At 46.9% G+C, this 24,814-nt stretch overlaps 1 long non-coding RNA gene across 1 annotated transcript; it reads right to left on the bottom strand.

The window, feature by feature from the left end:
- Positions 1-11,395: 11,395 nt before the first annotated feature.
- LOC121089670 lies at positions 11,396-24,407 on the bottom strand. The gene is made up of 3 exons (XR_005828308.1): positions 22,570-24,407; positions 17,622-17,628; positions 11,396-11,407 (listed from the first exon to the last, which is right to left on the bottom strand). It is a non-coding gene; the product is annotated as an uncharacterized LOC121089670 (long non-coding RNA).
- Positions 24,408-24,814: the final 407 nt, after the last annotated feature.

Here is a 24,814-nt window from a genome sequence, read left to right as displayed (position 1 = left end):
GTGACAAAGTATTTGTGGAGCTTATTGGCCAGTGTGCATAGATATGCTGGGGAGGGGGAAAAATAGTGATGGGATACACAGTGATGCTTGGGTTCTGATGTTATTCAAAGTACTTTTTTTGTTTTCTTCATGAATGTACACATCTGCCTCAATTTACTGAAGATAAGTCAGTTAAGTGAGACATGATTAATCTTTCAATTACATGACAGTTTCTAGAGAACCATTTTTGCCTTCTCTGACCATTATCTGGTCTCAACTTGACTTTAAAACATGTCGAGGCACAGTCCCAGGCCTTTTAGTCTGGTCTGAGCTAGAGCCTGCCAGTCTGTTCTGTGCCACACTCCACCTTGTATGCTACTCAGTCAGGTGTACACCTCAGGTGAACACCTCAACTCATGAACCAAGGAGGTGAGAAACAAAGTCAGCAATTTCTTTTAGAGTTATTTACAGGTTGAGAGTCTTTGTCCTTTCACTCTGTCCTAAAAGCTGATGCTTCTAGAAACTGATGGTTAATGGGGGTTCAAACATGCTCTAGCCTCCTGGTTAATGTTGGAGAAATTCCAGTCTTCATGACCTTGTAACACCTGCAGTGGAAACTTCAGTGGAGATTAGATTAGGCAGTGTGATTACCATAAAGTAATCATGGAGCTTGTGTAGTCCCTTTTCAAGATGCAATTGCTTCCCTCTGAATGTAGATGGAGAATAATAATGCAGCTGGGCAACATAAACCATCTGCTTGTCACCTGAAAATCCCTTAACTCCTCAGTTTATCTCATTGTAAAAGCTTCAAAGTTACTTTGTTAATAATCCTTAAGTTTCTAGAATACCAAACTTAATTTTGCAGGGCCAGATACCGACACAGCAAAATAGCTATGCCTAAGCAAGTGGTGGTATATGCTCTTTCAATTCCATAAGCAACTTCCATAATGCTAAAAATTGAGATTAACTAAAGAAGTATGTTCTTGCTCTGTTGTATTGTTAGTGAAAATACAATTGTAAGTGTCCTGTTCTGTTGTACGGCTAGAACCCAGCCTTCTCCACGCTCTGTGAGATGAGTTCAGTCTTGTGATGGGGTGCAAGAGGCATTAGACAAATGGTGTTCTGAATTGTTGCCATTGTTCTGGGCAATGTACTTCTCTTGTTCATTCCATGATGAAATATTAAATATTTTTGAAATCAAAAGTATTCAATATGCCCTTATAGGGACAGAGTAGATGCTCCTGTGAGAAGAAAAAAAAATTTCTTTGCTTATTTTGAATATTGCTTACTATGTATTAGTGTATTTAGTTCACTCATACACAAATTAGTTGTCTTCTAGTAATAAAATAGCATTTGTATTTGTCCAGCAACTTAAAATGGAGATACATCAAAGGGTGTAATATACTGCTTGATGTGGGTGTTAGACATAGTGGTCACGCTTTGCTGCAGTAGCCGTGCTACAGTCTGCTCTGCTTTGTCTCAGTGAGGAATAGATGAGCTCTGTATCCTATAGGTAAGGCTGCCCTGTGAAGGGAGTAGTTAACCTGCCAAACCTTAGTAATTTTCCTAGTAGGAAAGAGTTGAGTCATGCTGGAAAAAGTGTCTTGCCAAGAGCTGTGTGCAAAGCAGCTGCTAGACCTTAAACTGGTAGTTCATGTGTATGTTAAGGAAGGCTATATTACCTCCTCCAGTATTACCCCATTGACTCTCAGATGGGTGGTTTAGTAAACCAGCAAGAACTAGTTGCCTAGGCTGGCTGATCCTGCAAAATGCTGTGCTGAGTCTTCATCACTGATGAGGTAGAGCAGAGGACAATCCATGCCACCTCGTTGCTTGGAGAATGGTGAAGTGCAGACTCCTGGAGAGGTCTTAGCCAAAACAGAACATGAGGAAGCTGCCTAGTCTGATCTGTAGCCATAACCCCTTGGCTCTGAGAAACCCTTGTAGCTAGCCTGTGTACTTCAGGAGACTCCCAACAAACCTCCAAGGCCTGAACTGCTTTGGAGAAATCACCTGTCCCTAGGTAGTCCCAGTAGGCAAGTGATGATTTGATACTGTAGAGATGTTCTCAACGTCAAAACTGGAAAATTCCACTTCTGATGTTGTGTGGTTTATTGTGGTCTGTGTTCTAGCAAGTGAATGACATCACCAGGCAGTTCATGTGCTCTTATACCCCTGAAACATATCTTTATTCTGTTCATTTAATTCTAGTTGTTCATGTGGCCAGTCTGCTTCAGAAAATGGTGAAACTACCCAGGGTAGTTTCTACTACCCAGAAATGGTGAAGCTACCCAGGGATGATACTGATTGCACCTCAAGCAAAGGGAAAATTGTCTCCACTGCAAGAGAACAGTTGAAGTGTGAGACTTCTCGTTCAGTCACTGTCCCCTTGCAGCAAGTCAAATCTTCTGAACATGTCAGATGTGTGACATGTGATTTACACCTGCAGACTGGTCCCTCTGTGGATGCCCTTCTTGCTTCTGAATTGGCTGTCCACCTGCCACAATTCCTTTTTCCACCCCCTCTCTGTTGCTTACCTGAATAAATTATTCTGAGAGCTGTATCTCAGTGTGCCTCCCACAAAGTTATTCAGTCTTGCCCTAAAGGTGCTTGGTAGTGGCAATTCATTGTGTACTTGGAGAACCTGTTCTAATATTTGATTGTAGTCATTAGTGAGAAATTAATTTGCATTCCCACATTGGTCTTTGAACTTCATCTTCAACCCATGGATTGCTGCATCCTTAACAACAAGGCTGAAAAGTCCTGGACTGTCTCATGGTATCCACTAATCCCTTCAGCTCTTGGACGAACTGTGGAAAATGAGTACTTGAAGCTTTATGTTGTATATATTGGATTCAGAAGATGGAAACCTTTTTCTTCTGGAACTTTGTGGTTCCTGTGCATCTCGTGACCCGGCACCAGTTGCTAGCCCCGTGCTCTACATACCACAGTTAAACAACAGTGCTAAGATTGCTTCTCAACCCCTTGATAGTTGTGTCCACAAACTGTGCCTGCTGGTTTTACTACGGCATTATGGCACGCTTGAGTGCTTGTGCCAAGTCAGTTAGTGATTTCAAAGCCCATCTGCTGTTTCATGAGGCAGCCTCTCCCACCTGGTATTGACAACATCTGTGTTCCTGCTTTCCAGCTGTAATATTTTGCACTTGGTGGTATTAGAAAAACATTTTGTCTGAATCCCATGGGCAAATAGTCACAATGGAGATGGGCAGAGTAACTTTTCTTTGTTATTTATTACCTTACTAAGTGTTGCACAGTGCCTGGAGGTGACAAAGTGCTTACAGTTGTTCTTGCGCACTAAGGGTTACACAAGATTGTTGTGGGCACTTTGAAACCTGCAGGTGGTTTAAAAGCAGTGTCAGCACAAAGTCCACAAAGGTACTGGATCCAGGTTATTTTGGGAGTATTTTTTTTTTCTTCTGCAAATACAAGGTAGAGACAACAAAGAAAGCTTTTATTGTGTTACTGCTTAACAGCAGTTCCTCAGTCCTTTCCTCTGCACCCCCACATCTAAAACACTGTGGTGACAAGTATCCCTGGGGCGCGAGTTCACAACATGACTGAAGCAAAGAGACCCACGGTTTTGTGCTTGCCATCACATCTGTTAGTCATCACTATCATCTGCCTGTCTGTTGCAGTGCTCATGTGGGGCTCCCCAAATGGTGTAGCCCTGACTAACTGCCAGGACTGATGTAGCTCTCTAGACCTCCCCTTCCACTTTCTTTTCCTGAGCAGCTTTTCTTAAGACCGGGGGAAAGGAAGTTATGTTTGTGAAGAGAGCCTGCCATCAATCCCACTGCCCAAATTCCCTGCGACATTGATGGGAGTTTGTCATACGCTGGGAGGGATTTGCTCGTGGCCTGGCAGACCTGGGTGACTGTGGCTCTGTGATACGGCTGTCCTGCTGCCTGGCTGCGCTGGGCTGTTTCTGCAGCCCTATTCAGTGGGAGCAACATGTGCACATGGGGCTCAGCCTCTGGCAGTGAATTCATGGAGTTACTCCCGAGAAATGCTGCTCATAAAAAAACACCGTCTGTTTCAGAGCAGAGGAAACTTTGAATGTGAAGTAATATTCCAGCTAAGTATGTGCATGCTTCAAATTGGTGGTTAGCCTCCTTCCTTGCAGCACTTCTCTGATAGAAGGAAGATTCCTATTTGCTACCATTTCCTGGACCAAAAAATGAGCACTGCAGAGGGGAAGCGTCACGCTTTTAGGTAACACAGGGATTTGCTGGCTGGGGCAGAAGTAGGTATTTTGGAAGCCCTGCCTGTTGATGGGGTGGGAAGGGAAGAGGGGGTGGATGGTACTGGGACATTTCAGAAATCAAATAGAAGGAAACGGGTAGTTTAAAAACCATACAGATGATGCGGGGAACCACAGCTTTGAAGAAGAGGTGTACCATCTTCTTGCAGGCGCATCTGACTTAAAACTGCAGTAGCATCCCGGCAGAACTTGCAGGGGGGCTGTGTTATCCCCATGTTTAGGATGCTCTACATATATAATTCATATTTTTTGCAATACTCAATTGCAATATAAAATCATGGTGGTAAACATGCTGTTCTGTTATTGTGTGTTACACATGTGGCTCTCCCCAGCTTTGTGTATGAACTCTGGATTTTGGTATTAGCCAGTTTTTTGTTGTCTGGTTAGAAGTAAAAGGTCACTGTATGGGTATAGTCGCAGCTACAGTCGGGAGTTTCAGTTGACCAGTACTCGAATTTTTGTTTAATTGAAGTACCAGTTGAAAACATAGATTTAGTTAAAAAAAGGACATTTCTTCCATTAATAAGAGCTCATTAACTAGCAATGTGATATTTTGTCTTGCCATTAACTGTAAAACTGCTTGTGAAGTTACGACTTCTAATTCCAGAACAGCAGCTTTTACTTTGAAGGCACTGATGATCTGATTACTGAATTTATTTACTGCTAAAATAAAGAATACATGGGTAGTGAAAGGGTCTCCAGTTCACCTCTGGGATCCTCTGACTGCCTTGCAATATTATAACCCCGACTCATTGTCAGAGTTAATGTCCACTGCTGACAAAACCTCCAGATCCCAGACTTCATGGAAAAGTAATAGTAATACTTTTGTTGTTACAATGCATTATACTGGTCTGTACTCAAATAAGAGAAAAACTGCAGAAAAAACCAATTTAAACCTGGTTGCTTTATGATTACTGTTCTTGAAGCTGGTTTAGGCATCCTTGGTAGATTACAAACAATGTTCAATTTGTAAGAAGGACCATCTCAGAGGAGGCTGTTCATTGCTATATATATATTCCACTGTAATATATCACAAATAGGCTGCAGCGTAATAGTCCTGGCTCATGGGACTGTTTGAAACAGTCTGACCTAAATGGCTGAATTTTATACCAGTTGAAGTGAGACTACTTTTAGAAATGACATCAGAGGACTGAGCAACCTGCAGAAAGCTGTTTAAGGTTCAGATGGCCAGGGCTGTCTGGAAGCTGGGGGCTGGCAGTGCCTGCTATGTATCTTGAGATGAGGCTGTCTGTGCGTGGGGCATATCCGAGAGGACACCGAGGCACGGCTGAGTGCCGAGCAGCAGCACAGGGCCCTGCGATCTCCTGCTGGATTCACTGCATAAAGGTGTGAATTCAGCACCACATTAAATCTTACCTCCAAATGATGTGAGTTAAGCGGCGAGTTAAACCTTACCTCCAAATTTAATCGGGCTCCATAGCAACCTGACATACTTTTTTTATTTTTCCAATGCTTTAATTTCCTTTTTATTTCCGTAGCGATGGATTCTTGAGAATCCAGACATGCCGGAGTGCTGGCAGATTACCTAGACTTTAACCAAATCTTCATTCTCACAGTATAGACTTAGCAGAGCTCAAGCACTGAGAAAATAAGGTGTAAATATTGTATACATTTTGCAAACAAGCATTTAAAGAGCAGGTTTTAATCTTCAGGGGATCCTTATTACTGAAAATATTTTTAAAGAGCTAAAAATCTCACTTTTATTCTATAGTTGCCATTTTAATTTTTCTTCGGGTAGGTGCCGGTTGTAGCCTGGCTCCCAGATATCACCTGGAGATTCCTGTCGTGATAAGAACAGCCCAACGTAGGTATGACTGTTATTTAGGCTAATGTTTTAATCCCTGTGCTTCAGAGTGAAGATAATTTTTTTCTTTAAAAAATTATGGTGAAATATTACACAGGCTCACAACAATATTTTTCTTTCACAAAAGATAATTCATATAAATTCTTTTCTAAAAAAAGATGGCATTGGAGCAAGCCCTCAGGGTTTATTTTGGCCAAGGGTTCTTGATGTACAGCCACCTAAAATAAATTGCTTATAACATTTCATACAGCATTGTGTCCTGTGCCTGGAGGGTTCCTGTGAGACAAGGCAGCCTGTGGTGCTGGTGTCTGGCTGCAAAACCTGTCTGGTGCTTTTTTGCTAGTTGACACTTTGGCTTCAGGTTAGTTGGGGTCCAGACTCATCTTTTTGTTAATCTTTATAGCATTTTCTTGTACAAGGGGCTGGTGCATCAGGCGTTGGCTGGGGTCGGTGTGGAGTGGGGGGCATGAGGTTCGGGGAAGAGAAAAGCTGTTGTTAGTCGTTTCAGGCATAGCAGAACAAGTTGTGAGAATATGATGGTTTCTGTGCGCAGGTGGTTGGGAGTATAGTTTGGAAACCTTTGTTCAGCCCTGTCCTCTCTCTTGACAAGCTGTGCTGTAGTGTGAGATCACTGGGCTCTAAAAATCTCTATGTCTCCAGTGGCTATGAAGAAATCCTGGAGCAAGTGGCTCAGGTGCCTACACCACAGACAACTGAAAACGGTCAAAAAGAATCTTATCCCAAACTGCTAGATATCAGACAAAAATACCAGGAGTTTTCTTCCAAGCCCACCGTGGAGGCATTTCTTTCTTTCTCGTGACTTTTTGTGTTGACAACATGGGTCCATTCTGGGCAGGTTTCTTGAGTTTCCTTCTCCACTCTGTGTCAAGTCAGGTGTTAGCTACTCTTCCAGCCAAAGGTCTGCAGGGAGCAGGGTGCAGACTTCTGCAGGGAAGAGAAGCTTTTGCACCATCTGTCTTCCACTCTCCCCTAAAGCTGAGTGACCCGCTTGTCTTGGCTTTTATTTCTTCCACGTCTTTGCATGTGCCAGGAAGCCCTGCTGTGATGGCAAGAGCAGAGGGTTCAGGGGAAATGTCTGACTCAGAGACCAGAGCTTTATCCGAAAATTATTCACTTCTTTCAAGCATTTTTAACCCATGCTCTTAACCACTTTTTTCTAATTATCTTTGGTCCACATTTGGGGGAAGTCATTGTCAGCCTTGCAGACTTAAAGGACTCTCCTGTTCCCAGGTGAAAATGACTCTGAAATTACTCCAAAACATTTAGGAGCCAGCAGGGGAAAACCGGTCAGTGCTGAGAAGCAGTTGGTGACCATACAGATGAGACTGGTTCAGCCAGGAGGGCTTCAAGGTTCTTGAAGTTGGTCTTGGACTATCCAAATGATAGCCTTTAAGACGTGAAACAAGGTGTTCCTGCTAGCAGTTTGATATGTTGTGGTATGTCTTTAAAAGCCTAATATCCAACAGGAGGAAATACTGAGTAGGGCAGATAGGAAAAAAACCTTTGTGGAGACAAAAATACATTTTCAAATGGGGAATGTTCTTTGGGAAGAATATATTGGATAGCCAAAAAGCTGTATTTCCACGTTCAAGAGAGACAACAGCTTTAGCTGAAAGCCATTGTACTGAACTACAGTGAAGGCAGCAGGCAGAAGCAGATATGCAGGACATCAGATATGGGGGAAATGCAGTCATAGGTGGCATTTGATGTAAGTTAGACTTCTGAAGTGCCAACAACTGTAGGGAGGGGATGCTGAAAGCCAACTAGATACATTTTCTACTTTTTACATGGTATTAAAAAAAAACGTAGGGAAGTGCTCCTTGGAACAGTTGTGTGGCCAACTTTAACTAAGTACAGCTTTGTAGAAGAGCTTTCTAGAACCATCTTTGTATCTGAGAGTCTGGGTGTTTTTTTTCTTTTGTTGCTACAGCAAGGCTGTGATGCTTGGAAAAAGGGAAGGTGAGACATGATGTGTGTTGGGAGGGGGAGTGAGTTACTGTAGTTCCTTGAATTTCAGCCACTTTGACCTCAAAGCTTAAAACTGTGGTGGACTGCTTGAATGTTTTTCTTCTGATGTCATCTCTTATCCTCTTCTCACTTCCTGCGTTCCCTGCCCCACATAGAAGAAAGGAAATGTAATAGAGCACTGCACTGAGCAATGAGGCTGGTACGTGAGAGAAACTTTGCCTTACACACTTGTCATTCTTTGCATGCTTGAGAAATAAAATGGACTTGGAGCACAGAGAACCTCATTCTCAATTTTTGTAAGCCAAGAGTCTTTGAAAATGCTTCAAGTACATGCTGTCTGTATTTTAGACTGACATACTGGTTTGGAGAATGTAACTCCAGACTGTAAGGGCAATGTTCCCATTAGGAAATACACATGTCGTCATTTGTTCTTGAACATTTGTCCTCAAAGAGCACTGAGAAGATTGCTCCCTATGTGTTTAGTGCTATGGCTACTAAAAGCCACAGGTGATGCAGGCTTTTTTAAAGAGGAAACAAAACAAAGTTACTGATCACTGAGGTTCAGATCCCTGATCCTGTCTGCAAAAGGGAATGTATGTCCTGTGCTTTAACTCCTGCCCAACTTAGTCAATAAACTTGATCCCCTGAAGTTTCTAAAACAGTCTCTGCTATCTCCAAACCCACTTCACTTCATCCTAAATAAGTATTTCTAACAAGGGAAACTTTTGTTTTCAGTTTCTCATTTTAGAGAAGCAGGGGCTGTGCACATAAGTGAGAGAAGAGAAGCAGGCATTTAAAAGCTGTTTTTGGGCTCAGATAAGTCACTTCCCTCTGATTTTTTCTCTGATTAATTACCTCCATAAATGAGCAGTGACCCATTCTACTTGTGCATGCCTGCCTTGTCCTTGGGGTGAATCACGGAGTCATTCTCTCTTACCTCCTGCCACCTTTTACACGTCACACACCTCTGCAGCAGCTGCATGTGCCTGTGGGGGCCAGCGCTAAGCGGGCTAATGAGTCTCATTTTATGAACTGTATTAATTCCAGGTGAGAGAGAGGTGTGGAGGGACAGACAGTAAATGTCTGTGGAGACGCCAGCTGGCTGAAAGTGGGAGAGGCCAGCTGGCTGAAAGTGGTAAGGGCCATTAACTACGTGTCGTTACAGAAGTGGTTTTCTGAAACTCCTTAACCTCTGTGCTTTTTCGGGCTGCTGCAGAGTTCAGCAAGCTGCCCTCCCACATGTCACAAAGCACACGGACCCGGCTGGCAATAATTTTGTGTCTTTAGGGTTGGAAGATTACAATACCCCTGAGCTGGTTTGGGGGCGGGGGGGGGGGGGGGGGGGGGGAAGTCATGCCTCCAACTTGTTTGCAATGTTAAATTCCAATTTTTGTGTTAATTTTTTGGTTGGTTGTTTTTTGTGTTGGTTTTTGTTTGCTTGCATTTTGTGTCTTTTTTTTTTTCCTTTTTTTTGGCTTCTTTTTTTTGTGTCAGTTTTTCTTGGTTTGTTGTTCATATCAGTTTTTTGTTTGGTTGGGTTGTGTGTCAGCTTTTTGTTGGTTGGTTTTGTGTCTTTGTTTTTTGTGTCAGCTTTTTTTGTTTGTTTTTGTGTCACTTTTGTTTGAGATTTTTTGTGTCTTTTTTCTGTTTCATTGGTTTTGTATCTTTTTTGTTTGTTTTTTTGTGTGTCAGCTTTTTGTTGTTTTTGTGTCTTTTGTTTGTTTGGTTGGTTTTGTGTCTTTTTGTTTTGTTATTTTTTGCCAGTTTTTGTTTGTTGGGGTTTTTTTTTGTGTCCATTTTTTGTTTGGTTTTTATGTCAGTTTTTTGTTTGGGTTTCATGTAATTTTTTTGTTTGTTTTTTTTTTTTGTGCCAGGGTGTTAGGTTTTTTTTTTTTTTTTTTTTTTTTTTTAATGTGTGTGTCCATCCATTTTTTGTTTGAGTTTTGTGTCAGGTTTTTTGTTTGGGTTTTGTGTAATTTTTTTGTTTGGTTGGATTTTATGTAATATTTTTGTTTGATTTTTTTTTTTGGTGTCAGTTTTTTGTTTGGTTTTTTTGGTGTGTCTGTTTTTTCTTTGGGTTTTGTGTAATATTTTTTGTTTGGTTGGGTTTTGTGTAATTCTTTTGTTTTTTGTTTTTTGTTTTTTTTGTGCCAGCTTTTTCGTTTGTTTGTTTGTTTTTGTGTCAATTTGTTTGTTTATTTTTTTGTGTCTTTTTTTGTTTGTTTTCAGTGCCAGGTTTGGTTTGGGTTTTGTGTTTTTTTTTGGTTTGGGTTTTTTTTTGTTTATTTTGGTGTTTTGGGGGTTTTTTTGTATCAGTTTTTCTTGTGTCGGTTTTGTAAAAATTTTTGGTGCTCCTTTTTTTGTTTTGTTTTGTTTGGGTTTTTTGGTTTTTTTTCCTTTTTTTCTCGTGGATTTCCCCTCCCCGGCCTCACGGCGGGAGCAGCCCCGGGCGCGGCGGAGCGCGCTCAGCACCGCGGACAGCGCCCGGCCGCCCCCGCCGCGGCGCAGGAGCCAGCGGGGGCACACGGCGGGGCGGGGGGCGGGGCGCGCACGCGGGTATTGTGCACAGCCTCGAGGCAGTGAACTCTCGTAAGACCTTCCTCTCCTGAGGGAGAAATCTCCAAAAAATGAGGCAGAGACTCTGCGGGGCTGGGTAGCCAGCAAGCGTGAAGATGGGGAGTTCAGCAGGCTGCCGTGTTCCTTGTGATCCCAGTCTGGATGGAAGGCTCTAGAAGGAGTGTTTATTCTCCAAGACCTCTTCCCACCAGTCTTTCTGAAGACAGCCTCCTTCGTGAGCTCGGGGGGGTACTGATCAGGCAGCACATGACCAACGCTGGGTCTTTACCTACTGAGCAAGCACCAGCCTGCACCTAATGGAGGGACAAAGCCTGTCTGTAATGAGACTTCTCCTGAGCTTGCAGCTCATCCTCACGTTCTCCTGTGATTAGAATTCTGAAGGGAAGATGAGGGCTCATTTCCAGCCTTCTCAGGGCTTTCCTTGTACCTGTCACCTACACAATTACTTACAGCTACTCACCTATTCACAGCTATGGCATGTGTATACCAGTCCCTCGGTCAGAAACTGTTAATGCCATTTCATGTAGACCCTTTCATTGTGAGAATGTCATAAAGATCAATTAATTTCCCTTTTGGCATGAGAGAAGAAAGTATTTTAGTCCCAGATTTATTGGGGGAGGCCTGAAAAGAGAAAGAAATATAAGAAAATAGAAATAGTCACACAGTAAAGTCCCTTTCTTCAGGACCTTACTGTTTTGTGTCCCTTCAGGCTCACCTCTGCACTTACCAGGAAGCATTTTTTCCTGCAGCATGGGCTTGCAAGGATTTCTTTGCTTCTTCCTCAAAAAGCACAGACAAGCAAAGTCTCAAGGCAAATCCTCTTCAGTAGGCAGCTGCGCAAAAAAGATAACTCAGGTCTAGGACTATCATAGAACAAATACAAGAAGAAAAGCTTTCCCACCTCAGCTCCCATTTCATGCTCAGTGGGATTCATGCTAACAAAAAAAAAAATGCTAGGGACTTCTTTTTAGCCAGCTGAGAACATTTAAAAGGCAACGCTTACCCGGAGGTTGGTAGTAGTAGATTCCCCCTTCTCTTTTGGTGTTACAGTGTGAGCTCCCAGCCCTGTTTCAGCCTTTTCGCTCACCAGAGACCACGTATTAGCTCACAGCAGAGTTTGGGCAGAACTTCATGTAACTTCTTATCCTTTTGACGTGTGGCAGAGAAAGAAAAGGCAGGGCATGCTGTATGGGTTCTTGTATAGACCTTTGTATGGAAGAGTGTGATACCAGTGTGTAAAAGACAGAAAATATCAGAAGGGAAAATATGTAACTAAGGGTGGAGAGGTCAGGACTAGATCAGCCTGACCATGGAAATGTCAACGGGAGGAAGGAGCTGGATGCACAGATGACTTTTCTTGGGCTGCCTGTAAAAGCTCTGTCTGGGTGATGTGCCCTACTGTGCTGGCCAAGGAGGGCTCAACTGCCCAGCTCAGCTGCCTTCCTCCAGTGTGCTCCCTCTGGCTGCAGAGAAAAAGGGTGAGGGAACCTGGGGACTGGCTCCAAAGCCTCAGTGGGTTTGAGTGATCTTTGACTCTTAGGAGAATTAAAGGTCCTTTCAATGGTAGAAAAATAGATGGAAAGGAAAAACTGCCATGGGATGGGATCAGAGCGAAGAGGGGTCATGCTGTAGAACAGTCATCCCCAGGCTGGCAGATCTCCTAGAGTGGAAAAATCCTTGTTATCACCCTCAGGAACAAGAAGGTGCTGATGAGGGGGGACAGCAGGGAATTCAGGAAAGCAGCCACCCAGGAAGGCTGAGGGATTAGTGACCTTCCTTTCTTCTCCTTCCTCTCCCCCAGACCCCAACCCTTACAGACTCCGCTTGCTCCCCCAGTTAGCCTTCCCTTCACCCCTCTTTGCAGGGGCTGCTCTGCAGGTGGGCTGGCTTCAGCCCTGTCCTCTCCCTCTTTAATTGCAGACCCCCTGCTGCAGCCTTCCTTAGAGGGGTGCTCTGCTCTGCAGGACAAGGGCCAACACCCTCCATCTCCAGGCACATCTTGCCATGTCGGGGTGTGTGTAGGGGGTTGAATCTCATGCCTGCACCTAGCCTGGGTTGTCAGCAGCTCCTCTCCAGCTTTGCATGTGCACTGGTATGTCAGTGGTGCAGAAAGCATTTACATCCTCCCTGGGAGCCCACGTCCTGGTGCTGGGGGGGGGGGGGGGGGGATCCCAGCCAGCTGCGAATGCTCCCTGGCAGCTGGAGGGTGGCATGTTGTGTACACAAGAGTGTGTGAACTCAGTCAAACTTCACAAACAAGGATAAGGATAGAGCCAGGACATAATCAGTGCTCAAATATAGCAACTCAAGGTTTCCTGAGAGAGAGACAAGCAAAACAGCCAGGCAGAGCAGGTGTTGCAGTCCCTGCAGCTTTCACTTCCCCTTACCTTGGCTTCTCAAGCTGGTGCTGGTCACAGGGCCCAGTTTAGACTATTGGCAGCAAATCAGCTCATCACAAGCAGCCTTGTTGCTATGCAAGGCAGGAGCCTTATGTGCCCTGCGTGGTGGCACGTCCCAGTGCCATGCAAGTCCCTCACCTCCAGCTGAGTTGCTGCAGACAGCCCCCACCTCCTCCCCATCTCCATTGCTAGCTCCATTGCTGCTACCAAAACAGCCAGGCGTGATCCCAGCTAGCAGTTCAGAGCAGTCTCGTGGCTGGCTTGTGAACCAAGAGTTGAGGGGCTGTGCCCCTCTTTGCACAGCCCTCCTCCTGCTCTGCAGAAGGCACCGGCAGAGCTGGAGCTCCAGCAGGACAGCCAGCTCCCTGTATCACAGGGGATTGCAGTGCCTAAGAAAGGTTTGGTGGATTGAAATAAAGCTCTGGAACCTGGAGGTTCCCTTTCATCTCCAGAACAAGAAGCTAGGCAGCTGGAGATCTTATAAATACTGACATTTGAGTTTCATCCAGTCTGTTGCTTCTTCAGCAAGGGAACGAGTAACATTGCTTGCAACACAGCCACTGGCCAGATTCAGCCCACCTTGGCCTCTCTGGTAGGTCTGGCCACAGCTTTCAGCTGGTGGAAGGACTGGCTTGGTGAAATGCAATGTGGGCCAAGGTGGCTCTAGTCTCCCTCAGCCCCTGGAAGATGTCATGGGGAGTGTGTCGCAGCTGCCCAGCCGCCATGCGCTGCTTCAGCTTTCCCTGGGGAGGAGACCCACGCAATGGCAATGCAAAGTGGAGAAATGCATCCCCTCCCTGGCATGGCTTGGCCTGATGAGCTAACGGGGGTTATGCTTGTGGTTGCAGCTGATACATTGATGCCCCTCTGAGCCCGCAGGGAGCTGCTGTAAGAGGTGAGCTGGTGCTCCCTAGCCATCCCAGGCAGGCTGCATGAGGAGAGCCACCTGTAGCCCTCTGCAGGCTCGGGCACGACTTGGGATGAGGTAGCTGTGTGTTGGACATGGCCTGGGAATAAGGAAAGGGGCACCTCTGAACCTAGGGTCAGGCTTAGAGCTCTCCTAGTGCTGGATCTAGGCAAAAGCTGGCTTGTGCTGGACCACCAGCATGTCAGCAGCCTCAGAAGAAGACTCTCTCTGTTGGAGGCATCGCACCACCCTTGACTTTCCGATTGGTGCAACAGCAGCATGGTAGTGTAGCCGTCATGGCTATGCCATCGCCCTGGAGAAGAGGCCAGGTTTCTTGGGGAGCTGGAACCAAAGGAAAATGTTCAGAAACAGGGGTCTCCTGGTTCCACTGAAGCCAGGATGCTAGGGGTCTGTCAGTGTCCTGCAAAGAACATCCCTCTCCTGACTTGCTTCGTCAGCTGGGCTGGCTGCTTTTGACCCCGGATGGTGGTACAGCAAGGCTTGTGGCTGGAAATAGCTGCTCTCTCAATGCCCTTTTCTGACTCAGAACTCTGCTGCTCTGTGAGAGGACACGACAGCTAAAAGGGGATGAAGTCAGAGGGCCAGCTGCAGCCTGTGCAAAAGCTTTCATAGCATCCCAGGTGCTGATAGAATATAGAGCAGGGGAGGGGGGAAAGGAGAGAGAAACCATCTACACCCTTCTGCGCATGCACGGCAGCTTGGACTCCCGGCCGAAGCCTAAACCAGGTGTTTCCTCGGGTGTGCAAGTGAGGGGGTCTTGCAGCTACCCGCTTTCTGTAAGGTCCTTTGGTCCCCATCCTCCTCCTCCTCTCCCTCATGCCTGCAGATGGCGTAGGATGTGGAGCCACCTCTGTTGCCCCTGAGATAAGAACTTTGTCCCACTGCTTTCTTGTGCCACACCCCACAAAACCACTCCTGCCCCTGTTTTTGTGCTTTGACCTGGGCACTGGCAGGTAGATGGGGGCCATGGCCGGCACGGCACCCATCACAGTGGTGCTCTGCTCTGTCTCCATCCATTGCCATCAGCACGGTCACCTGCAGCCAGGGTGTTTGATGCAGGCAGATGGAGAAGCCTCAAACCTGGGTAGCTGGCTGAGTTGAGTGAGGGTCTCTAAGTAGAGGTGTCATACAAAGCCTTCAAATTCCTCAGCTCTCCAGGGAGCTGGTGGTTGGACTTGCAAAAAAAAAAAAAAAAAAAAAAAAAGTGCCACACACCAGCAAAATCCCATATGTGCTGTGGTATCCCCAGTTCAGTGTGGAGATGGACTGAGCCATTGTCCCAGCACCAGCTGGCTGCCTGCTGCTGGAGGGGTGTCCTGCAACAGGGTCAGTGGCTCGTGCAGCACCTGCTCCATGCACGGCTCTTTAGTAGCCAGGCTGTGCTCTTTCCCAAACCTGAATCCAGTCCTTTGTGTGCCCAGTGCCACTCACAGCCTGCTCTGCTTGTGCTCATCCCCATCCCACCCCGGGGAAACTGGAGATGGTGGGTGGCTGGGTGGAGATGTTCCCATCTACCCTGCAGGAGCAATGTGTAGATGTACGTGGACTTAGTTACCAGCTTAGGAAGTTTCTGAGCTGTTCATAGTTCATCCCAGTAATTGATCTGATAAACTGGTGCACGTGGTCCCTAGAGGCACTTGCTTCCTTGGGAATGCACAACAGCCCAAGGCGTGGTCCTACCTGTGATGCCAGGAGGGTTTGTGCCCGTGTGTCTGAGCGGTACAACACAGAAGGTCAAGCGAGTAACATGCTCACTTGGCCAACCTCTCTGTTCTGCAACAGGAAGGGACTCTTTGAAGAGAAGTCACAGTTTTTCAGAGAGTTTGGCAGCTGTGGATGGTGGCTGTGGTGCATCTCATAGAGTTCATGGTGCTGGCTGAGCTTCTTAACTGCTCTGCCCTACACTGGGTGCCAGTTCTCCGGTGTTCCTGGCCAGACCAGCACACAGGACCCCAGGAGCTGCCTCTTGGCTTTGCAGGGGAGCCAGTGCTAGTGCTGAGGGCATGCTGTAACCCTGCAGCTCAGTCACTGCCTGCGAGCACTGCAGTGCAAAATGCCTGAGAGCCAGTGATCCCTGTGAGGCAGCAGCACGCTGGAGACACAGCAGCAAGGTCAGACTAAACATCAGCTGTGCGCAAGGTTGTTGATGTTTTGCCCTGGAGGAAAAGATCCTGAAAAGACTTTGGGGAGGCAGTGAGGCAGAGTTCTGTCCAGGATGGGACCCTTTCCCCAGCCACATCCTTTTTGGAGAGACCCTTAGAGCATGGATCCATCTGCTGGCAACACTTGCTGCCCCAGCACGGGTCCCCAGGCTTGCGTGACCTGGGCCTTTACCCCCAAAAGAGGAGGCAAAGCAAGCCCTGAGCTTGTGCCGTAGCTCAAGAGTCATGTTGTGATTTGGGATGCTTCAGAAGCTGCATCTCCAGGGAGGCACCAACTGCACCAGCCCCTCTCCTGAGCACTGGCATCCTGGGCTGTGCCTGCACTGCTTGGGCCATGGCATCAGCTATCCAGCATGGTTCTGCTGGTTGCCACCAGTGTTGCTCCTGCAGCAGAGCCTGCCGAGTGGGTTTTGCTGGGGCAGGTGCCACTGGCCTGGGTAATTAGGACCATCAGTTCAAGTGGGCCAAAAATAATTTTAAAAAAGTCTACTGAGCTGCTGTGTGCTGCTCCCAGGCTGGAAGAGATTGGTACAGTTGGGGAAGCATGGAAGATGCTGAGGTATCAAAGAGAACTGCATGTGGTATTTTCATAGAAGATCTGTGGGTGTCCCTCCAGCCATGCTTGAGACAGTTCATTACCAGCCTAAACCCAACCCAGCCCCATTTTCAGGCTCGCTAATGTTAATCACTGCCCTGGAAGCCTGAACAAATATTCCTACCCGTGTTTGTACCCCTTTGACTTGAGCTGTGGCAGCGCTTCTCCCCTTCTACTGCAGGAGGCAGGGCTTTGCTCTTCCTTAAATATATGGGCCAGGAACCAACAAGTAAAGTCTATATGGCCTTGTACTAGGAAGGAAAGTTTTTAATATCTATTTTAATAACCTTTAGATTAAAAATTGCAAGGCAGAATGGCTAGAAAGAAAAAAAACCAAGCCCCATGACCCTATATCCAGCCACTGTGCCTGCGGATTACCTTACAAAAAACCTTATTAAAAATCTTTGAAAGTCCAAATAAAGGCCAGTTCATTCCCTTTTAGCCACTTCTTGGCTGATTCAGCTGAACATTCTGTTGGGTTCATGAGACGATGGCATTTGCTCTGTAGCAGGCATCCCCTGGCAACCGTCAGTGTGTTTATGATTTTTCTAAGTGTGTCTCTTCTCCTTCATTTATTGCCTCCGGTGATTTGCCAGGCAGGGGTATAAGCCCTATGGGTCTGCACTTCTCTAAAATGGGGGATGGGGGAGGTGGGGGCTAAAGCTGTTTGGAAGTTTCAATGTAAATTGCTGGCATAAGTTAGCCCATTTCACTCTCTCTCCAACTTGAAAACTTCCTTTTTCTTTGAAAAGTAGCATTAAAAGAGAAAGGAGACTTGGCTTTCTAGCCCATCTTGCAAGGAGGAGGAGGAAGGACAGTTGCTTTGTTTGGGGGATGGTTTTGGTTGTTTGTCTCTTTAGAAGGATACACAAATACCTGCAACACTGGCAGACTTGGGTTTCTTCTTTTTGTTTGTTTGGGTTTTTTAAAATTATTATTACATTTTATTTAGGAAATGAGGTCTCGATTGCTCTGTCTTTCCTGGAAGACTCTGCCTGGTACCAGTGGGGTAGAAAGTGGATTTGCCACAACCCAAGCAAGGGGGAAAAAACAAGAGGCTCCAGAAATATTTTAGTCAATCAAACAATTCAAAACATACATGTTTTATGTCAGTTCCTTTTAACAGCCGTTTGCATCCAGATGTCTGGCAAGTGGTCGGAAGAAGTGTTTTATATGAAAACTCAAAAAGTAGTCACTGCTTCAGCTAGCAATGGAGAAGGCTGCTGTCTCTATCTTCCTGCGGGAAACAGGAGGGAGACAGGAGATGTTAGGGAAAGCAGGTCATACAAAGAGAACCCAATTCAGGATTAAAAAACAAATTTATGTCTAAAAAAAACCCAAACCCAAACCCCTTCTTGGCTACCTTGGGGTTTTTATAGACCGACCAGAAAGCAAAAGCCCTACAACAAATAAAACTCACATAAAGCCACAAGTTGCCTGTGACCTTTTGGAGACCAGAAGAGACTGTCATCACCCTGCCTTTGTCCCTGGCAGTGCCATTACAGAGGGTTGACTCACTCCACCAGCACGAGCCCTTTTTCTACCCAGGGAGGACACTTCAGCTTAACTGATATGGCTTGTGCCTCAGGAAAGACTGAAACTTGCTTCGAAAAACCTTCTGCCTGTTTGACCACTCGCTTTGCTCAGCTGAGGAGCTTTTGCAAAACGCAAATGGAGCTTTTGCTGATAAAGCTTTGGGGAAAAAATGGGGACAGCTGCATTGCTGCTCTTGGAAAAAAGAGGTAATTGCATTTGTGTGCCATGGGTGAAACAGCTTGAGCAGAAAGCTGCAAGAAGCCTGGCTGGCATGGAGCCCATGTGGCCTGTTCCCACTGCCCTCCGCAGCTCTGTGCCTCCTCGCAGTGCAAACAGAGGTGCCCCGGGGCCGGTGACCGGGCATGGCCGGGCTCAGGGTCACCCCTATCAGTGCTGCCCCCCCCCCCAAACAGTGCTGTGGTGGCAGCTGCTCAGCTTCCCTCTGCCTCAGCCCTGGGGCTGCCCGCCCTGACGCTCAGCCACGCTGAAGCCCATCCCCAGCACGTACCACAGCTGCCCATGCCCAGCCAGCCTAGTGCCAGGGATGGGGATGCGGCACAGAAGTCAGGACTAGTGTAGACTTAGACACGGTTCCCCATCAACTGTGGTGCCACTCCAGGCACCTGGTGTCCTTGTGTAAACAAATGGTTCTGTGACAATTTTCTTTTTTCTGCTTTTTTTTTCTTTTTTTTTTTTTTTTCTTTTGTCAGAATAGAAAATCAAATCTGCCTTCCTTGGCTTGGAAAGTGGCAAGAACAGGATGGGAGGAAGTTGACTGGATGTGACCTTTCAAAAAGGTGTCTGCCAGTAGGAAAGCAAATGCTAAAGGAAAAATAATAAGGTTTAAAAAAGTGAAATCTTTAAAATTTAAGAAAAAATGGATTCCCATGAATATCACAGTTTGGGCTGTCAAATAAGCATCCTCAGAGATATTTTTTTGGTTGAAGAAGACCCTGTGCTTTCTGCCTCATTTTCTGGGCAGTCCCAAGAAGCTGCCCAGGACCTGGCTGACTGTGCCATAGGGTGTCTGCCCTGGGACACAACAGCGTGTCAGAACACAGCAGCCTGCACAAGCCAGGACTGAGCCCAGGTTAAAAGAAAAAGAAAAATACAGTCTTTTGGGCCCTGGGAAACAGAGCATCCCATCCCCCTGTCCCCTCCCGCATCTTTCTGTGGGCCCTGCAGGCTCCCTGTTGCGTTGGCTGGTCCTGGGGGGAGCAGCCCCAACATCGCCCCCATCCTCCCCGACAGTCCTCCCTGTATGAGGTTACTCAACTGTGCGTATGAAAATAACTCGTATGTCCCAGTTTATTATTTCTCCTAAGCGGATGAGAGGGTTGGAGGCTGATCAGAGCAGAGGAGTCTCCTGGTGAGTTCATTCTTCAAAAGCTTGAGTGGGCTGCTTCTCATTAGGGCTTGCTATAGTGCCAAGAGAAAAGAATATTTCTTTCTGGATTCATGTGCACGTCCCTTTACCGCTGTCCTGGAGCTGCTACAGCTGTTCCTCTCTTGGGATTTGCCAGACATAGAGCAAACCCTGTGTGTTTAGACTGCACGGGGTGCCGGCAGCTGGAGGCGGAGGGCTCAGAGCAGCACGAGCTCCCAGCTGGGCAGTGCTGCTGCAGGCATAGCACCGAGCTCTCCATCAGTGCCCAGGTGTGGGCACACGCTCCATTCACAGACCCTGTGACACATCAAAGAACAGCTGAAGAGTCCAGGGTGCTCCTGAACAGCTTTGTTCCTCCTCACCCAAAAAACCTCAAGCCAAACACTCAAAGCTTCCAAACCTCAAGAAGTATCTGGAGTCAACATGCTTCATTTAATGATGGTGGTTTTAAACTGCACGAGCCGTGCTATGGGATGGGATGCCACTGGGAGCACTTGCTGCCCATTGTCCTTGCTGGTTGCCCCAGGGCTGCAGTGTATTTCCTCGGGCCAGCTGATGAGCCTCGCTTTGAGCAGGGGCACGTGCAAGATCAGGCTAATGAAGCAGTCCTCCATCAGAAAACCTTGCTGCTGTCTGCAACGTATTTTCAACAGACTGTTTCTAGTTCTACTGCTTGCTGCCTACCTGAATCGATACAATAACTTGCATTAAATGTCAGCACACACTGACGTGCCTTTCCAACCCAGGTGCTGGAAAGGTGTTGCACTTTCAGCCCATTTGCAAACAGGCCACCAGAGGATGGGGCAGGAGGGAAGCAATGGGTTTTGCAGGGGGGCAGCCCCAAAGTCTGTTTTTAGTGACTCACTTTGAAGGCTTATTGCTAACTGTGAAATATTTCTGCACTGCTGATTCTGTAACGACTAACTAGTTTCGCTCGCTAATGGTAACAGTGATGATTACAGCACATAGAGTGAAACACTCAAATGTGATACAGCAGAGGAGAATTTGCTGAATTGCATCAAGGGCTCCAAAAATGCCTAAAAGGGCATCTTGCTCATGGCCGCTCCACCTGCACAAACTCTGCCGTCTTCTTTGGGCCTCGGCACATGCCGCTGGAGCAAGCACCCCTTCCATGCCTCTAGGCTGTGCTGGCCTGAGCTGCCACACCACCCAGTCCCCCTGACGGCTGCTGCTGCACCAGCCAGGCTGCAGGACATTTCTTTGTACCGTGCTTTAGGGTTGCTAGTTGTTGAGGGTTTAAATTTTTATTTATTTAACTCCTGAATCAGTCCCTCAAAAGCTTTGGTATACTACTGTAACAGAGTTAAGTTCAAAGAGATGTTCAAGCGCAAACAGAGCTACTGGGATAGGACACAGAGCATTTCCCTTTAACTACTTTATTGGGATCTGCCAAAGGAAGCTATCCTACCGTTACCATAAAATGTGCTTGCATTTTTCAAATGCTCTTGTCTGGTCTTATAACAAAGCAGCTCTTCTGCTTGGTGGCCTTTCTTACGACTCTGGACTTCACATGAATTCTTGTTTGTTATTGTTCTGACTATGCAGTTGACCATCAGCTGGTCTCTGTTCAGTAACATCTTACCAAGTTCACATTTCATACTGACTGTGTGTACGAGCTTCTGGATGCATTTTCATAAGGTATCAGAGAGGCTCACGTTCCTGAAATGTCATCCTGCCCAGCTACCTTTGGAAGAGCCCTCTGAGACCAGAGAAGGGGGATTGCCCCTGGCCTGCAATGCCGAGCACTCGCAGGGAGTGTTTCAGCTATGCCCCTGTCAGTTCCCCCCTACCTCCCTCGCTGACTTAAAGGGTTTGATGGGCTGGTCAGGCTTCACTTACAGTGGATTCAAGTGACCTCAGGGTCTGAGGTTTCTTTCTCCACTCTTCTGTGATTGGGTGATCACCTGCCAGGCTGGTTTGGGGACTCTCTTTTGGGATCTCTTGTAACTGGCTCTTCTCTGGGTCCTCGCAGCTTACTGAGGAGGTGCCCCCAAGACTCTTAGGAACTCCTGAATCCACATGTATGTGACTCTGGGCAGCGACTTTGGTTACACTTAGCCTGTTATTGCTGTTGGCTACTACTAAGGAGTAGGTTCATCTGCTATGGATCCACCTGCCCCAAAGAGCATGCTTTTTCTTGCAGGCTGTTGCCATCTTGCTCGCATTTGATCCAGCAGGAGCAGCGTGGCTCACTGCTCTGCTAGAAGCCCAGCACAGCAAGATCCAATGGAGATGATGCCGTTGGACCAGCGAGCCGGAGAGCCAGCAGAGCTAACTAACACCAGCCAGGCGCTGGCCACTGCTAATTCAGTCAAGGGCTCACGTTGTAGGATTCCCTGTTCCTGTGATGATGTCTTTGATATGCGAAGCCTCCTTTGAAATGCCCTTTCTGGGCAGACTGGGTAACATCTCACTTGCAAGTAAGCAAACCAGTTCAGATGATGTAAATACATTTTTTCCTGCCAAACTATTAGCAATGCCTAAGCGAGTCCAAGTCGTTGCAGCAGCCAGCTGCTGTTATTAACCTTTTAAACCATGCAAGTTACGAGCTCCTTATTGCGCAAACATTGTGGTGAGAACAAGAAAAAGGGTTTGCAACCAGCTCTTTCTAGGAAATAAGCATAGCACATCAATGGACAACACTGGGTGTATTCTGTGGGATGGGCACCTAAGCCCAGCGCAGTGGTTATATCGATACATCAGTCTGGTTTTGTGCAGTGTTGCTTTATGGTAGGTTGTTGTTACAGCATCATGCCAGAAACCAAAGCGGTCTTACTAACAAGATTAATTTGTGCATTATCCTGTTGCTAAACTAGCTCTCCTTAGCACTACAGCCACACCTGAAATGTCACCCCAGTCCTTCATACAAGCAGGTGGCCAGACTACAACCCAGTTGCACTGACCACACAGGGGATGGCGCACCCATGTGCCAGGGAAGGACTGCAGCGTGGGTAGCAGATCAGCTTTATGGTGACTGTGAAGATCCTCCCACCCAAAGCACTCTCCCATCACGCCCAGGAGCCCTGCGCCCGAAGGCACCAGGCACACAGGTTTTTATGGGGAAAAGATGCACAACACAGGACACCTACTGTGCCAGACCACACAACTGGTCCCAGCAGAGGTGCTGAGCACATCGCTCCATGGCTTCAATCAGTCGTTCTCCTTATCGACTACTTAAAGATTGCTTTTGCTTTCTGAAAAAAAAAAGCCCACAACACAGCAAGAGCAAAACGATCACGCTGAGCCTTTCTTCTCAGCTATTCATATCAGTGACTTACAGGACCTTCCCAAAGGACTGAAATTAAGCCCACGTCTCCACGCAGCTTTTTTTAACGGGTGATCTGAAACTCACATATGCAGATAGCAATTCAGCTGCAGGCTGGCAGGTCAGGACCATGCTGACTGACAGAGGCACCATGCAGATTTGGTGTGTATGCTGGCTTGGGTCTCTAGGCCAGGTACAGTGTCTCCAGACCATCTCCCCAGGACCTGGCTCAGGCTATTTGTGCTGTTACTGACTCCCTGGCTACAAAGCCAAATCTCTCTCCTAAAACCAGTTCCACCCAGAAGCATCGGTATTCTAGGAGGACGAGGCACTGTTGCTCAATGCTTCAGGCAGCCCAGCAGGGGTGGGCATTTAACCACCTCCCTCCCTTACCCCGCAAAAAAGGGGAGAATAAACTCCTCCAGTAGATGGGAGGAATGAAGAAGCCCTGCTGCCTAAATCTTCCCTGGAGTAAAGGCTTCTCTTAACATTTTGGTGAAAGTGTCAAGCATGCGATAACATTTTGAGTTTTGCTGCTCTTGTGCTAACCGCACAGTAACCACAAGCAGCCCTGCCTCATCTGGAGGAGGAATCTGGATTTCAAGGGAAGCACAGCTGAGAGAGGCTTCAAACAGGATCTGATTAGCCGATTAAAAACAGATGCTGTCCTGGCAGCCAGGCTGATGTGGATCATCTGATACAATCCCCTTCCCCTCGTTTTTGTACACGATGTCCTTCCAAGCAAAGCCACCTCCCCCACAGCCATGTCTAAATTGCATTAGGAATCTTGGCATTTTTTCAGTTATACATGTTGTGAATGGTTTTGCCATTTAAAATATTTTAGAGGGACTCTAGAGTCAAGTAGTTGACTGCTTATCAGAAATCCACCTGGTATTTAAAAGAAGCAGAGGACGTGCTGCAGAGGGCCTGGGGCTGTAGCACTTTATACTCTCTGCAGTTCTTAGCCTTTACACAGCACTTTCCTCACCTTCTCCTGGAGGAGGTAGCTCCATCGACTCTGAGACCCGAGGAGGAACACCCCGCCACCTCGCATGTTTTGCTTTAGTTGTAAGCATATGAGTCGAGAGGGCTCTGGGTCCCAATGCTGAGCCGTAACATCTTTCTCTCATTCAGCTTTGGAAGAAAACAGCACCCTGCAGCAGGTTCACTCGCTGCTCTGGTATGGCTCAGGGCTGCTTTAGCTCATCCACATCCCTTAGCCTAGCGCAGAGACTGTGTGTTGTGGGTCTACATACTCTGTCATTTATCCCTCCAGCCCAGGACTGACTCCTTTCCTGTTGGGGACTGAAGAAAATCCAGCGAGCCAGCCCTAGGAGCACAGGCAAGGTATATGGCGTTAGTTCTCCTTGGCACTGGTGGCTCACAAATGTTGTAGGTAGACTCCTCCTTACCCTCTTCCCCAAACACAGCTGAGACACTTACCTTACTCTCCCAAGCCCACACTTGCTAACAGAAGTCACTGGGATCAGTTCCTATTTAGCCAGAATCAACATATTCAGGAATTTCTGTAATATCCATAGAGGTGCAAACAAGTTTCAGACTGGGACTATTCATTTGGTTGCTTGGTCACACATGTTAACAGGAGATTCATCCCAGAGAGGCCAAGGAAAGGGGATAATTCCTTTTCCTCTTGTTTTTGTTTGACAAAGGGGAAGGGCTGATAGCAGCTTGTTGAATAGCAGAACCGTCTAGATTTCACATGGATGTCCGGTCCCAGCAGCAGAATGCTAATCCTCTGCAGCACTACAGCCACAGACTGCTCAGGGACAGAGCAGGGAGAAGGCCTCGTTCGGCGCAAAGCCGAGGCAACAGAGGCACATGTGATAGGAAAAAGAATTTTCAGCTACT

The sequence above is a fragment of the Falco naumanni genome, chromosome 5 (assembly GCF_017639655.2).
Source record: "Falco naumanni isolate bFalNau1 chromosome 5, bFalNau1.pat, whole genome shotgun sequence".
NCBI classification, from domain to species: Eukaryota; Metazoa; Chordata; class Aves; order Falconiformes; family Falconidae; genus Falco; species Falco naumanni.
Note: the sequence above shows the minus strand (reverse complement) of the source record. Positions and strands in the feature narration are given on the sequence as shown.